General features: G+C 45.5%; 2 long non-coding RNA genes across 2 annotated transcripts; both read left to right on the top strand.

The window, feature by feature from the left end:
• Window positions 1–489: 489 nt before the first annotated feature.
• Window positions 490–2396, top strand: LOC127906260 (uncharacterized). The gene is made up of 3 exons (XR_008060677.1): window positions 490–563; window positions 723–804; window positions 2166–2396. It is a non-coding gene; the product is annotated as an uncharacterized LOC127906260 (long non-coding RNA).
• Window positions 1148–2141, top strand: LOC127906259 (uncharacterized). The gene is made up of 3 exons (XR_008060676.1): window positions 1148–1332; window positions 1531–1615; window positions 1963–2141. It is a non-coding gene; the product is annotated as an uncharacterized LOC127906259 (long non-coding RNA).
• Window positions 2397–15694: the final 13298 nt, after the last annotated feature.

Here is a 15694-nt window from a genome sequence, read left to right as displayed (position 1 = left end):
GGAGGATATCTGGTGGAGAGCAAGCAGCGTGTGTTTGGGGAAGCTCCTGCCTCATCCCACTGAAAAAGAAGCATTGACCTCCACGGAGACCGTGTCCACAGAGACCGTGTCCATGGAGACAACACCCATAGCGGCTGTGTCCAAGTACAAAGTCTCTATTATGGTTATCTATGTGTGACAGGTTGTGGATGGAAGGAGCTTATGGAATATGTGTATGGGGGGGGGCACACCATTGTCACGACTTCCGCCGAAGTTGGCTCCCCTGCCTGTTTCGGGCGGTGCTCGGCGGTCGTCGTCGCCGTCCTACTAGCCGATACCGATCCCTTTTTCGTTTGTCTGTTGGTTTTGTCTTATTAGTTTCACCTGTGTGTATTTTGGTTTAATTAGCTTCCCTATAGGTAGTAGTTTGACCCGCCCTTGTTTTATGTGGGATTATCTTAATGTTACGTGTGTACATGTTAGGTAGGGTGGAGTTACGGTGGTTATTGTGGATTATCTTAATGTTACGTGTGTACATGTTAGGTAGTGGTGGATTATCTTAATGTTACGTGTGTACATGTTAGGTAGTGGTGGATTATCTTAATGTTAGTGGTGGATTGTCTTAATGTTACGTGTGTACATGTTAGGTAGTGGTGGATTATCTTAATGTTACATGTTAGTGTACATGTTAGGTAGTGGTGGGTAGTGGTGGATTATCTTAATGTTACGTGTGAGCATGTTAGGTAGTGGTGGATTATCTTAATGTTACGTGTGTACATGTTAGGTAGTGGTGGATTATCTTAATGTTACGTGTGTACATGTTAGGTAGTGGTGGGTGGATTATCTTAATGTTACGTGTGTGCATGTTAGGTTGGTGGATTATCTTATGTTACGTGTGTACATGTTAGGTAGTGGTGGATTATCTTAATGTCTTAATGGTATTATCGTGTGTACATGTTAGGTAGTGGTGGATTATCTTAATGTTACGTGTGTACATGTTAGGTAGTGGTGGATTATTTTAATGTTACGTGTGTGCATGTTAGGTAGTGGTGGATTATCTTAATGTTAGGTGTGTACATGTTAGGTAGTGGTGTGATTATTTTAATGTTAGTGGTGGATTGTCTTAATGTTACGTGTGTGCATGTTAGGTAGTGGTGGATTATCTTAATGTTACGTGTGTACATGTTAGGTAGTGGTGGATTGTCTTAATGTTACGTGTGTACATGTTAGGTAGTGGTGGATTGTCTTAATGTTACGTGTGTACATGTTAGGTAGTGGTGGATTGTCTTAATGTTACGTGTGTACATGTTAGGTAGTGGTGGATTATCTTAATGTTACGTGTGTACATGTTAGGTAGTGGTGGATTGTCTTAATGTTACGTGTGTACATGTTAGGTAGTGGTGGATTATCTTAATGTTACGTGGTAGTGCATGTTAGGTAGTGGTGGATTGTCTTAATGTTACGTGTGGTGGATTATCTTAATGTTACGTGTGTACATGTTAGGTAGTGGTGGATTGTCTTAATGGTGGATACGTTACGTGTACATGTTAGGTAGTGGTGGATTATCTTAATGTTACGTGTGTACATGTTAGGTAGTGGTGGATTATCTTAATGTTACGTGTGTACATGTTAGGTAGTGGTGGATTATCTTAATGTTACGTGTGTACATGTTAGGTAGTGGTGGATTATCTTAATGTTACGTGTGTACATGTTAGGTAGTGGTGGATTATCTTAATGTTACGTGTGTACATGTTAGGTAGTGGTGGATTATCTTAATGTTACGTGTGTACATGTTAGGTAGTGGTGGATTGTCTTAATGTTACGTGTGTACATGTTAGGTAGTGGTGGATTATCTTAATGTTACGTGTGTACATGTTAGGTAGTGGTGGATTGTCTTAATGGTAGTGGTGGATTGTCTTAATGTTACGTGTGTACATGTTAGGTAGTGGTGGATTGTCTTAATGTTACGTGTGTACATGTTAGGTAGTGGATTATCTTAATGTTACGTGTGAGCATGTTAGGTAGTGGTGGATTATCTTAATGTTACATGTGAGCATGTTAGGTAGTGGTGGATTATCTTAATGTTACGTGTGTACATGTTAGGTAGTGGTGGATTATCTTAATGTTACGTGTGTACATGTTAGGTAGTGGTGGATTGTCTTAATGTTACGTGTGTAGCATGTTAGGTAGTGGTGGATTATCTTAATGTTACGTGTGTACATGTTAGGTAGTGGTGGATTGTCTTAATGTTACGTGTGAGCATGTTAGGTAGTGGTGGATTGTCTTAATGTTGCGTGTGTACATGTTAGGTAGTGGTGGATTATCTTAATGTTACGTGTGTGCATGTTAGGTAGTGGTGTATTTTATTTTCTTTACTTGACACCCTGTGGTTTTTGGGTTGTCTTGTAAAGTGTCACGCGCCCTGTATTGTGTTGGGCTTATTATTTTGGTGTGCAAGAGTAAAGCACTTCAACTCAGTTACTCTCTCTCTCTCTCTGTGTCTGATTCCTGCACCCACCTAGTCCCTCGTGACAACCATAGACTACGTCAGCTATGACATCATCAGGAAGCATGTCATATTTGTCATTACATAGATTCTGACGTCATCAGGGAGCACCATATTTGTCATTACATAGACTATGACATCATCAGGGAGCACCATATTTGTCATTACATAGACTATGACAGCATCAGGGAGCACATCATATTTCTAAGTGAGGACAACCCTACATTCTAGTGACAACAATATTCACCTATTCAGTCTTCTGCTACCTAACATAAATTGCAACACAACCTCCATTCAGAAAGCCATGGCTTTGATGAATTCATTGTTTCACACTTATTTGTTGCAGACACCCTCAAGATATGGAGAATACTTTCTTTGTTTATATTGTGTTGGTGTGTTTGTGCATGAAACTCTTGGGTTGTGCGTTGAGCTGCAGAGAGGCCCGTTTCCTGCACTAATGAACTGATCCACACCTGAGAAACAGCACCTGAAACTCACTCTGACTGGCGCTGCCTCCCTTCTCTCTCTCACCCTCTCTTTTTCTCTCCCTCTCTGTTCGCTCATTGCCTCTGGACTCTCAGCCTACCTCCATCCCGTATTTTTCTCTTCCTACTTCCTCTCACTCCCCCCTCGCTCGATCTCACTTTCCCCCAGTCCCCACTCTCTCCACCTCTACCTCTCTCTCTGTCCCTCACTGTGTCCTCCCTCACTCTCCCTCCAGTCTCCCTCTATGGGCCCTATGCCTGACACTGTTGTCACCCTCCCAACACCCCCCATTCCGACATGCTCCACTTCATTTTACGAGCAGCACACGGCACCTCACCGTGAAAAAAATAAGAAAACTCCACAAAAAGAGGCAGGCTAGGAGGGTGTGTGTGTGTGTGTGTGTGTGTGTGTGTGTGTGTGTGTGTGTGTGTGTGTGTGTGTGTGTGTGTGTGTGTGTGTGTGCGCTTGCGTGTAGGGGAGAGAAGGAAAAAAGTGAGTGTTTTCCAGGGAGAGGGAGAGGAGGGTAAATTAGAGGGAGAGAGTGAGGAAGAGAGGGAAGAGGAGAGAGAATGAACAAGAGGGAGAGACTTTACGCATTTAGTCTGAGTTTGTTAATAATTCATATGTCACAGGTTTGCAAGATTGCCTGCCGCTTTCTTCCATCCTCCCTCCCTCTCTCCCTCCCTCCCACTGTCTTTATCTCCCCTCCCTCCTTCCCTCCAATCTTTCTCTCCTTCCCTCTACAGAATATACAGCCAGCCTATCTCCCAGGTGTATAGGAGAGGCGAGCAGAAGCACGGAGGTAAAACACACTGGGGGAGAAACCAGAGGGACAACAAGCTCTACCTTTTCTCACATCCAATATGGCCGCCCTGACTCTACAGCCCATACTAGACGAAGACGAACAGAGAGTGGGCAGTGTTACAGACAGCCTCAATAGTACATGGCCCATAGGACTCTACCAAAACAATGAAATGGGAATGTGAACACACGCAGATTTCATTACACAGGACAAAGGAACAGGGACTATCCATACACGCTGGATTGACTGTTTTGTCCAACAAACTAAAAAAAAACATGCCTAACATGATTAGAGTGAGAAATGAATTGAACAGTTGGTTGAATGTTATGGTCATGTGTCCCACACTTGACCAACTCCAACCCTGCTCTCGTCTGTGACCTGTCATCTCTCTGTTGCATATTAACATCACTGAAATACAAATGTTTATGTGCACACACACACACGCACAGACGGTAGTCTCGGAATATTTAATCACATTTTGCAACTAAGTTTCCCATTATGTGTGGTAACTGACACATTTGCAGTATAATTGTGTTATACCTTTCTCTCTCTCTCTCTCTCTCTCTCTCTCTCTCTCTCTCTCTCTCTCTCTCTCTCTCTCTCTCTCTCTCTCTCTCTCTCTCTCTCTCTCTCTCTCTCCCCCATCTCTCTCTTTCTCATCTCTCTCTTTCTCCATCTCTCTCTTTCTGTCTCCCTCTGTCTCTCGCCGCAGTGCCCGTCACTATGCCAGCAGACTGGCGCTTCAGGGCGCTGGACTGCACGGGCGGCAGGTGACACGGATTTCAATAAAAGGGATTATAGATGTGGGGACTGGAACACGGAGAGGAACACACACACACACACACAGGCTTCCTCGGTAATGTACACACACGGATACATGCTCATACGAATGATCACACCATTTGTCATTTATGCATACTGTGCACTCACATACCACACAAACAATGGCGTTCTAGGGAGAGAAACTCTGAAGAATCCTTGGAGACAATTAGATATTGTGCCCATACTGACGCTTCACCAAAACACAGGAGGTTGGTGGCTCCTTAATTGGGGAGGACGGGCTCGTGGTAATGGCTGGGGTGGCAAATGTGGAATGGTATCAAATACGTCAAAGACACGTGTTTGATGCTATTCCATTTCACTCCGTTCCAGCCATTATTATGAGCCGTCCTCCCCTCACCAGCCTCCGCTGCATCAAAAATATCAGCAACTGCATCCCATTGCCACTAAATCAAACTTCAGCTAAGAATCCTTCTCACCGTGTTCCGCTATTGGACCTCTGATCATGAGGCCGGTAGTCTACCTTGACGAAAAAGCCTCACCTGAACGAGTATGTTTGCAAAGTTCACAATAGAATCTGCCGTCTATGGGAGTATTAACAGTGTGCAGGTAACGTCTGTTCATTTATGTAATGGTACAGACAGTCATTCCCCTTCACTCTGTCCTGAGGGCAGTGTGTCTGGGTAGAGTGGTCAGGGTAGCAGGGTCTCAGTGGGTGGACGGCGGGAGAGAGCCGGACGGAGGGGCATGGCGTGACCTGCCACAGCCTCCGAGGACAGCCAGCCCTTCGCTGACATAATGAGGCCGGTAAACAAGCATCTGTCACCCCCACCTACGAGGAGAGGAGAGGAAGAGAACACTCACCCAGACACAGCTCCCTATACCGCTCTTTATTACCCGCTGTTGTCTTATTCTTCTCCTTCCCCCCCCCCCCCCCCTCTCTCTCTCTCTCTCTCTCTCTCTCTCTCTCTCTCTCTCTCTCTCTCTCTCTCTCTCTCTCTCTCTCTCTCTCTCTCTCTCTCTCTCTGTCGAAATTCCCTTCGTTCTCCATCTCTCCAACCCTTTCTGTTAACTGAGCCTTTGCCATGGTCCACAGCCCACTGATATCAAATCAACACATCGGCAACTGGTCAAACTGGGAGATATTATTGGAGACACGTCCTCTGGAAACAATGACAGCATCTGACACAGGACTGAGTGTTGAGTGAGTGGCATGTCACATAGAGCTCTTTTGATCGTTTTCAAAAGGAATCTATGAAGCAAAAAGCTCAAAACGTATTCTCTGTCCTCTACCTCTCTGTCCAGAATGACTGTGGAGGAATAGAAAAACAGAGAGGGGTTAGAGGAGGGGACTGAGTGGGAGAGGGAGAGAGTGAAAGCTGGGGGAGAAAAGCTCGGGGCAATCTCAAGGGACTCGTGTCTTCTGCAGAAGGAAGGCGTGTTGACGAAACACAGCAGCGCCCAGCTTGAGGTCACCTCCCTGTGGCATCTCTGTCAGAGCCAATCCCCCCCAGCCCCCCACTGCCTTTACACATGCACACACACTGGGCAATACACACAACACACACACACAGGGAAATAAACACACCACACACACACACACACACACACAGGGCAATACATACACCACACAGACAGACAGGGGCTACCTCATTCCAGAATCCCCATTCCACTGCCATTCCACTTGCCTTGGTGTAGTGGACCTGGATACAGAGAGAGTATAAGGGAGACCCAGGGACTAAAAACCTCATTTGCAAAGAGGATGATTGATTCTCACAGATCAGCACAGTCATTTCCATGTCATTTGGGGGAGAAAAAAAGGCTGAACCTCAGATCTTAAAAAAAAAAAAAAAAAAACCTGACAGAAGATTTTTTTTGTACCGCTACTGAGCAGGTAAGGAAAATAACGCAAGGCAGAGACTGATCACGTCTTCTAAACACTGAGGACGAATTCCCAGCACAGCATACACTGCACGCTGCAGAGGACAGCTAGAAGTCAAGCCCATTCCTGTTTTATGTCCCTCCTGATGCTAGAACACTGTCCCAAAAGTGACTAAAGTCCATCCTAGCAAGGGGACAAGTGAGGCAGAGAGAGGAGAGAGGGTCAGTGAGGGGGAGGACAGAGAGAAAGAGGGAGACTTGCTGCAGAGAGAGGGGGGAGGGAGACATGCTGTAGAGAGGGAGAGTGGGGAGGCACACTGGCAGCCAGCCAGAACAGCCATGGGGCACCAGCGTTAGGCCGCAGTTGAAGCCACCACCGCAAAGATCAGCCCACGTAAGGGGCTTTTTTCCCCTTCTCCACCACGGCTGTGTGAGTCGCACAGAAACCAGGGGATTGGCAGAGATGAGATCAGGTTTTCCCGTTGGACAGTAGCCCGGGAGAGTGAGGCAGGCCGAGTGAGAGAATGACAGAGAGAGAGAGAGAGAGAGAGAGAGAGAAGAGAGAGAGAGAGAGAGAGAGAGAGAGAGAGAGAGAGAGAGAGAGAGAGAGAGAGAGAGAGAGAGAGAGAGAGAGAGAGAGAGAGAGAGAGAGAGAGAGAGAGAGAGAGAGAGAGAGAGAGAGAGAGAGAGAGAAAAAAAAAATTGCGTCTCGGCAGGGCATAATTGGCAGTCTTTGTCGAAAGGGGCCCTTGATTTAATAGGCCCGGCTGGTGACTGAACCACTGGAGTGCGGAAATGTGCTGGTGCCTGGAGCCCTCCGGCCGGCCACCCCTCCCCCTCGGTCTCCGAGGACAACTGACTCACAGCCTGACTGCCTGCCCCGAGCCACACCGCATACCTCACACCATACAGCCCAGCACACTATACTGCACACTCTCACAAAGAGAGCACACTAAACTGCACACACACACACGTATATCCATACACACTCTCACATAGCGAACTGTGCTACACATCACACACACTGCACATCACCCTGCAGAGTGTGAATTATACCTCTATTGAGTGAAACGTTTTCATGGGCCTACAAATGAATACGTCATTTCAAGGTAAAAAAATGTATTACATTTTAATGTGGCATGAACACAGTCAGTCATGATGTTTTCATCTGATTGTCAAACGAATCACTTCCATTGGATGGATCTGTTTCAAACACCTTAAAGGTGTGATGACATTAGGCCTATACAGTGGTGTGTGTTCACGGATGCCAATGGAAGCCATGCTTCCCCAAACATTTTAGTCATAAAAACAGAAACAAAACAATTGAAATCCTTTTTCTTTCTTTGTCTCTCCATGTTTCATCATTTCCCTTCAATCCTCAAGTAGCTGAATCTATCTTACCGGAGAAAGCATTTGAGGGAGCTTCGCATTGTCTGCACACACTGAGATTTGCACTGTTTCGCTCGCTCGGATGCTTTCGGCAGTGACATTGATGCGCCTTGCGCGTGCATCTAGGTCAAATTATCGATATTTACAGACCCCCCTCTCCAAAGTTGTATTTTAGTTGCCTTTATTACGGCCCTCCAGTAATTCATGCTCTTACCGCCTGGGACACACAACACAGCGCATTATACTACACTTAACACAGAGAGCACACTTACACACCCTCACACACAGTCACACCACATACCTCACACTGCCTCACAAAGTACACTACTGTGTTGTTACACACAAAAACCTCCAAGACATCTTAACACACAGACATACAACACTCTTGTATCCCAATCAACGCTGTAATACAAACAGCACTACGACACTATATGTCTGGGCATAGCATGTCCAGTGTGTTTCACACATTGCTATATCTGGTGTTTCCGTATAGAGCTTTAGTAATGAGGGCTGTGGTGGTCCTCAGACCTGGGTACAACAAACTATTTTTGTTATTTAGAATAATGTTAAAGGTGGAATACAGACGTTTTTTTTAAAATCTCAATATCAAATAATTTCTGGAATACAAAATAAGTACCTTCCTGTGATTGTTTTCAATTTAAATGGTCAAAATGGAAGAAAAAAACATCTTCTTAGAAAATAGCAATTTCACAAGCAAGAATTTTGCTAGGACTGTCTAGGACTGGTCTGAGCGGGAGGGGATAACTAGCGGTTATAGACAGGTCTATAACAGCTACAGACAGATAGGTATTTTCAAAACATACTCTAACACTTAAAGGGCTTTAATCATTTTCACAATTTCAAAGTATTATTCCAACCTCATAGTGTGGAAATATATTTAAAATACAAGAAATCATGTTTTGGAGTGCACTGGGCCTTTACCACACTGCCAAGACAAAACTCTGAGCCAGGAGTAAAATCAACTCATTCAAGTTTATCTCAGCTGGTAATCACGATGTTTGAGGTACCACAGAGCAAAGACAGCGATGACGCTCATTGACATTGTTGCAAACGATGGGGAATAACCCATCGCCAGCTGGGAACTCTATAGCACGCTTCAGACAAACACGTGAATGTAACTGTACATCAAATGTTGCAATGGTAAAACGTTTGATATAACTTTCGCCTGACACGGTCACTTTGCCTATTCTTAATTATTGACTAATATGTTGGCATGCACAACCTTTAAAAAAAAAAAATCAATTCTGAAGGTTGTTAAAAACGGAACTTTGACAATATTACCTATATCAACACACTTGGTAACTCGTTTAACAACTAAATCGCTTTGGCACAGTAGGCATCAAGTCACTTGCCGATAATGTTGCATACAATGGTTCGAAAGATCTATCATTTTCATTGAACACAATCAAAGTTAGCATAATTCAATCCTTCAATTGTCGAATTTATAGGTAAACCCAATGTAGGCAGGCATCTTTTGAAATAATCTGATGTTGTGCTCCAACGGGTAACTTGAAATAAATGTATTTGCCTAGAAGTTCTAAGTGTTTCAGCATGTAACGTGAAATAGGGCTCGTGACAATAAGCGCATGAGACAGCCGACTGGGCACAGATGTTAGTTCAACGTCTAGTTTTGATTTGCATTTGGTTGAATTGTCAACTAACATGAATTCAACGTGAAATCAACCCAAAAAAATCACCACGCCATTGGATTTAGGTTAAAAGCTGGTTGAAAAAAACATGAAATTCCCTTACATTGATTTCGTTTTGCAAATCCAATCAGTTTTCTAAATTAATTCAATTTCATCACATTGATTTATTTTTGTTGAAATTGATGTGGAAACAAGCCTACTGTTACACTTAGGACTATGTTATTTATGGATTGATTAAATCAAAAAAGAAATATTAAGACATTCTTTTAACCACTCCAAAACAATTGCATGTGGCCCAGGAGGAACCACTGACACACTGCATTGTTCTATTATCAAGACACCTGCTGGTAACTCTTAACTGGTTAGGAGAGCTCACAAGGTCCCCTAAATATCTGTCAACTAGGTGGGAGTCTTATGACTAAAGAGGCTTCATGTATAGCTGTTTATTTTTACCCATAAGAGTAGGAGTAAAATGTCTACCCTAAGCTACGACCAATTTTCCACTCTGAGACTCTTTGTGGATATGGGCCCAGGTCTGTTTGGTATTTGAAGAAATGTATTTTGAAATAAGGATTGGCTATAGGAGTAGTTGATCCGGGCCATATTATTTGAAAATACACAGAAAATAAGTAATTAAATAACAAATAATCAAATACACGTGTATTTGAACCCAGGTCTGGTGGTCTTACTCAGGTACAGGTGGGGAATGGTGAGTCAGAGGAGTTGTGTGTGTGAGGGAGAGAGAGGGAATGCGATGCCGGGTACTGGTGGGAGGGTAATGGTGTAGAGTGGGGGTGGTGGGGGGCGGGGTGATGGGCTGTGTGTCTGGGCTGCGTCGTGGTGGCGGCCGTGATTAGTGCGGGCTGAGCTGCGCTCTTATTGATTGGCATAGCGGAGACACTGGGCTGCCTTCCACCACACTCTAATGAGAAGCCCTGACCTCCTCCAGTCAGCAAGGTCGCCAAAGCCTACTGTAATTGCGCTCGCTCTAATGGCGTCAGTCACGCACGCACTCCAGCCCCGGTAATGACAATTACCATAATGTCACTGGGCTCCACGGGGGCCTTTCAATCACACGACACTTTGGGAGAGGAGACTTTTGTCAGATGCCGCGCGGGAGATGAGGAACGACGTCGCGTCATTTTGGTCTGTTTATGTCTCTGGGACTGGGATTCGAGCTGTCACTGGCTAGCCAACGGTACAGGACAGGACAGGACGGTACAGGACAGGACAGGTATGGTTATATACAGTGCATTCGGAAAGTATTCAGACCCCTTAACTTTTTCCACATTTTGTTATGTTACAGCCTTATTCTAAAATTGAATAAATACATGTATTTCCTCATCAATCTAAACACAATATCCCATAATGACAAAGCAAAAACAGGTCTTTAGAAACAAAACAGAAATACCTTATTTACATAACTATTCTGACCCTTTGCTTGAGACTCAAAATTGAGCTCAGGTGCATCCTGTTTCCATCAATGTTTCTACAACTTGATTGGAGTCCACCTGTGGTGAATTCAATTGATTGGACATGATTTGGAAAGGCACACACCTGTCTATATAAGGCTCCACAGTTGACAGTGCTTGTCAGAGCAAAAATCAACTCATGAGGTCGAAGGAATTGTCTGTAGACCTCCGAGACTAGGATTGTGGTGAGGCACAGATTTGGGGAAGGGTACCAAAACATTTCTGCAGCACTGAAGGTCCCCAAGAACACAGTGGCCTCCACCATTCTTAAAAATGGTAGAAGTTTGGAATCACCAAGACTCTACCTAGAGCTGGCCGCCCTGCCAAACTGAGCAATCGCGGGAGAAGGGCCTTGGTCAGGGAGTTTACCAAGAACCTGATGGTCTCTCTGACAGAGCTCCAGAGTTCCTCTGTGGAGATGGGAGAACCTTCCAGAAGAACAACCATCTCTGCAGCACCCCACCAATCAGGCCTTAATGGTAGAGTGGCCAGACGGAAGCCACTCCTCATTAAAAGGCACATGACAGTCCATTTGGAGTTTGCCAAAAGGCACTCTCAGACCATGAGAAACAAGATTCTCTGGTCTGATGAATCCAATATTGAACTCTTTGGCCTGAATGCCAAGCGTCACGTCTGGAGGACACCTGGCACCATCCCTGCGGTGAAGCATGGTGATGTCAGTGTCATGCTGTTGGGATGTATTACAGTGGCAGGGGCTGGGACACTAGTCAGCTTTGAGGGAAAGATGAACGGAGCAAACTACAGAGAGATCCTTGATGAAAACCTGCTCCAGAGCTCTCAGGTTTACCTTCCAACAGGACAATGACTCTAAACACACAGCCAAGACAACGCAGGAGTGGCTTTGAGACTAGTCTCTGAATGTCCTTGAGTGGCCCAGCCAGAGCCCAGACTTGAACCCGATCGAACATATCTGGAGAGACCTGAAAATAGCTGTGCAGCGACACTCCCCATCCAACCTGAAAGAGTTTGAGAGGATCTGGAGAGAAGAATGGGAGAAACTCCCTAAATACAGGTGTGCCAAGCTTATAGCGTCATACCGAAGAAGACTCAAGGCTGTAATCCCTGCCAAAGGTGCTTCAACAAGGTATTCAGTAAAGGGTCTGAATACTTATGTAAATGTGATATTTAAGTTTTTCATTTTTAATACATTTGCAAACCTTTCTTAAAATCAGTTTTTGCTTTGTCATTATGGGATATTGTATGTAGATTGATGAGGCTGATGAGGCTGTAACATAACGAAAAAGGGAAGGGGTTTGAATACTTTCCGAATGCACTGTAAAATAAACCCATGCCTGCTCAACTCACCAAGTGGCTCTCCGTAATTGCAGCCCATCCCTCTGCAATCAATATCTTTTGACCCCGGGGGAGGGGCACATTTGCGAACATTATCCATTCAAAATGCCGATCAGCCAATTAAAATCGTTGATTTACTTGCAAATGATATGAACACTACATTGTAGATGGTCCCATCAGATCACCTGGCACAGGTTAGTCCCATGTTAACCTCGCCAGATGACAGTCATTATTATCATTATTATCATTTCAAGACTAGTCATTCAACTGAGACTGCTCTTCTCTGTATCACGGAGGCGCTCCGCACCGCTAAAGCTAACTCTCTCTCCTCTGCTCTCATCCTTCTAGACCTATCGGCTGCCTTCGATACTGTGAACCATCAGATCCTCCTCTCCACCCTCTCCGAGTTGGGCATCTCCGGCGCGGCCCACGCTTGGATTGCGTCCTACCTGACAGGTCGCTCCTACCAGGTGGCGTGGCGAGAATCTGTCTCCTCACCACGCGCTCTCACCACTGGTGTCCCCCAGGGCTCTGTTCTAGGCCCTCTCCTATTCTCGCTATACACCAAGTCACTTGGCTCTGTCATAACCTCACATGGTCTCTCCTATCAGTGCTATGCAGACGACACACAATTAATCTTCTCCTTTCCTCCTTCTGATGACCAGGTGGTGAATCGCATCTCTGCATGTCTGGCAGACATATCAGTGTGGATGACGGATCACCACCTCAAGCTGAACCTCGGCAAGACGGAGCTGCTCTTCCTCCCGGGGAAGGACTGCCCGTTCCATGATCTCGCCATCACGGTTGACAACTCCATTGTGTCCTCCTCCCAGAGCGCTAAGAACCTTGGCATGATCCTGGACAACACCCTGTCGTTCTCAACTAACATCAAGGCGGTGGCCCGTTCCTGTAGGTTCATGCTCTACAACATCCGCAGAGTACGACCCTGCCTCACACAGGAAGCGGCGCAGGTCCTAATCCAGGCACTTGTCATCTCCCGTCTGGATTACTGCAACTCGCTGTTGGCTGGGCTCCCTGCCTGTGCCATTAAACCCCTACAACTCATCCAGAACGCCGCAGCCCGTCTGGTGTTCAACCTTCCCAAGTTCTCTCACGTCACCCCGCTCCTCCGCTCTCTCCACTGGCTTCCAGTTGAAGCTCGCATCCGCTACAAGACCATGGTGCTTGCCTACGGAGCTGTGAGGGGAACGGCACCTCAGTACCTCCAGGCTCTGATCAGGCCCTACACCCAAACAAGGGCACTGCGTTCATCCACCTCTGGCCTGCTCGCCTCCCTACCACTGAGGAAGTACAGTTCCCGCTCAGCCCAGTCAAAACTGTTCGCTGCTCTGGCTCCCCAATGGTGGAACACACTCCCTCCCTCAGGACGGGAGTCAATCACCACCTTCCGGAGACACCTGAAACCCCACCTCTTTAAGGAATACCTAGGATAGGATAAAGTAATCCTTCTCACCCCCCTTAAAAGATTTAGATGCACTATTGTAAAGTGGCTGTTCCACTGGATGTCATAAGGTGAATGCACCAATTTGTAAGTCGCTCTGGATAAGAGCGTCTGCTAAATGACTTAAATGTAATGTAATGTAAATGTAATTATTTCCCGTAACAAATTCCGTAACAGCCTATTAAATACTTTATATCCACCAACCAATGGGGTTTCTTCAAATGAGTCAACTTGGCCACCAGAGGTGTATTTTAAAACCTCCAAATTACAGCTTCACTTTTGTTCCACACACGGACTGGAACATCCGTTTCACACATCCTTGTGCCTTTTACGAAGAAATATAAAGGAGGTCCTTAAATGAGGTACGTGAGTTTATTGTATGTCGTTAAAAAAAAAAGATGAGGAGCCTTATGGATTTCTGGATCAAATAGCTGTCATGTACCGTGATCACCATCGCTTTAACTGTGAGTTTACAGCCCCCTCCTGTCAAAAGCTTTTTTGTTAAGGAAAATACTGTTCACTGCCGGTCCTCCATACTCGTGTGTGAGGGAGAGAGAGAGAGGGATGGTATATGGCCAATATACCACGGCTAAGGGCCTGTCCTTAACGCACAACGCACGACGTGTTCATGAAAAAGTGTTCGGTCATGTCCACCTATAGAAACCTTTGGAGTGATCTGATGCAGAACTTGATAACAGATATAATCACTGCCACTTGGTCAGGTCTTGGTAGGACTAACGTGTCCCAGCCTATCTGAAGGGACCAGCCATAATGTAACTATCACAGGCAAGTAAAATCAACGATTTGAATTGGCCGATGCGCAATTTTTGCCACGGAGATTAAAGTGAAACGTTTCTCTAGCGTTTGCAAGTGTGGCCGTACCACCCTGACAAGTCCTGACAACCCCGCCGCTCCCTAACGCTTCGTTACCTAACCTGCCAGCACGCTACCATGCCCTCAGTCATCGAACCCAGAACTTCTAATCTGGCATTTCCAAACATCTCTAGAAATCAGGAACAATCCAAACACCCTATGTGAAACCTCTGGCCACTTTATCTTACAAAAATATCATATAAATGAACCTAAAACCCTTCAATACACGCTCCGAGAACTTGAATGAGACAATAATGCCAGTGGTTATATGGTGATATTCGTGACACGTCTCTTTATGCGTTTTCCAACACGTCATCCTACAGGTCCTTCCTCTGTCTGTCTGGGAGTGTGGCTACGTGTAATCTGGCACTATTTCTAATGTGTTGTCGTTTGATGTGTGATGCAAACGGGTGCCTGCAATTTGCCAATGAACCCTGACAAACAACCTCGGGAACATCTTGCATACAGCTAAGCAGCAATACATATTTCTATGGCCTGGACTTGGGCCCTTAATCTCGGCCCCGGGGACCCCAAGGAGCGCACGTTTTTGTTTGTTTGTTGCCCTAACACTACACAGCTGATTGAAATGATCGAAGCTTGATGATTAGTTGATTATTTGAATCAGCTGTGTAGTGCTAGGGGGAAACAAAAACGTGCACGGGGGGGTTTGGCAAACCCTAATCTAGCCCCACCTACAGGTGAAGGTGGCGAGTGCCAAAACATCCAAATCTCTATCATTATAGCAGGCAATGACCAGCAAATGAGTAGATCTATACCTGTCATGCTGTAGAAGTGTGATTAATGGTTCCTTCCTGCTTTGACTATTTCTGTTTTTTTTGTTGTTGTTGCCAAGAGTGACGTATGAGGAAGTATCAAGGGATGACAATAAACCCTCGCCGTCATTCGCAACAGGATCATGTCACCACGGCTACCTTTGTGTTGTTGCTTGCGTTCACGTTTTATTCCACACATGTGCGGGATACGCACGGCTCAACGAAGTGCTTACTTGCAGGTTTCTTCTCGACAACGCAGCAACAATAAGAGATCGTACGAGATGAGCACACGAACACAAAGTAAATG

This window comes from Oncorhynchus keta, chromosome 11 (genome assembly GCF_023373465.1).
Source record: "Oncorhynchus keta strain PuntledgeMale-10-30-2019 chromosome 11, Oket_V2, whole genome shotgun sequence".
Classification (NCBI taxonomy): domain Eukaryota; kingdom Metazoa; phylum Chordata; class Actinopteri; order Salmoniformes; family Salmonidae; genus Oncorhynchus; species Oncorhynchus keta.
This window is presented reverse-complemented; position numbering and strand designations above follow the sequence as displayed.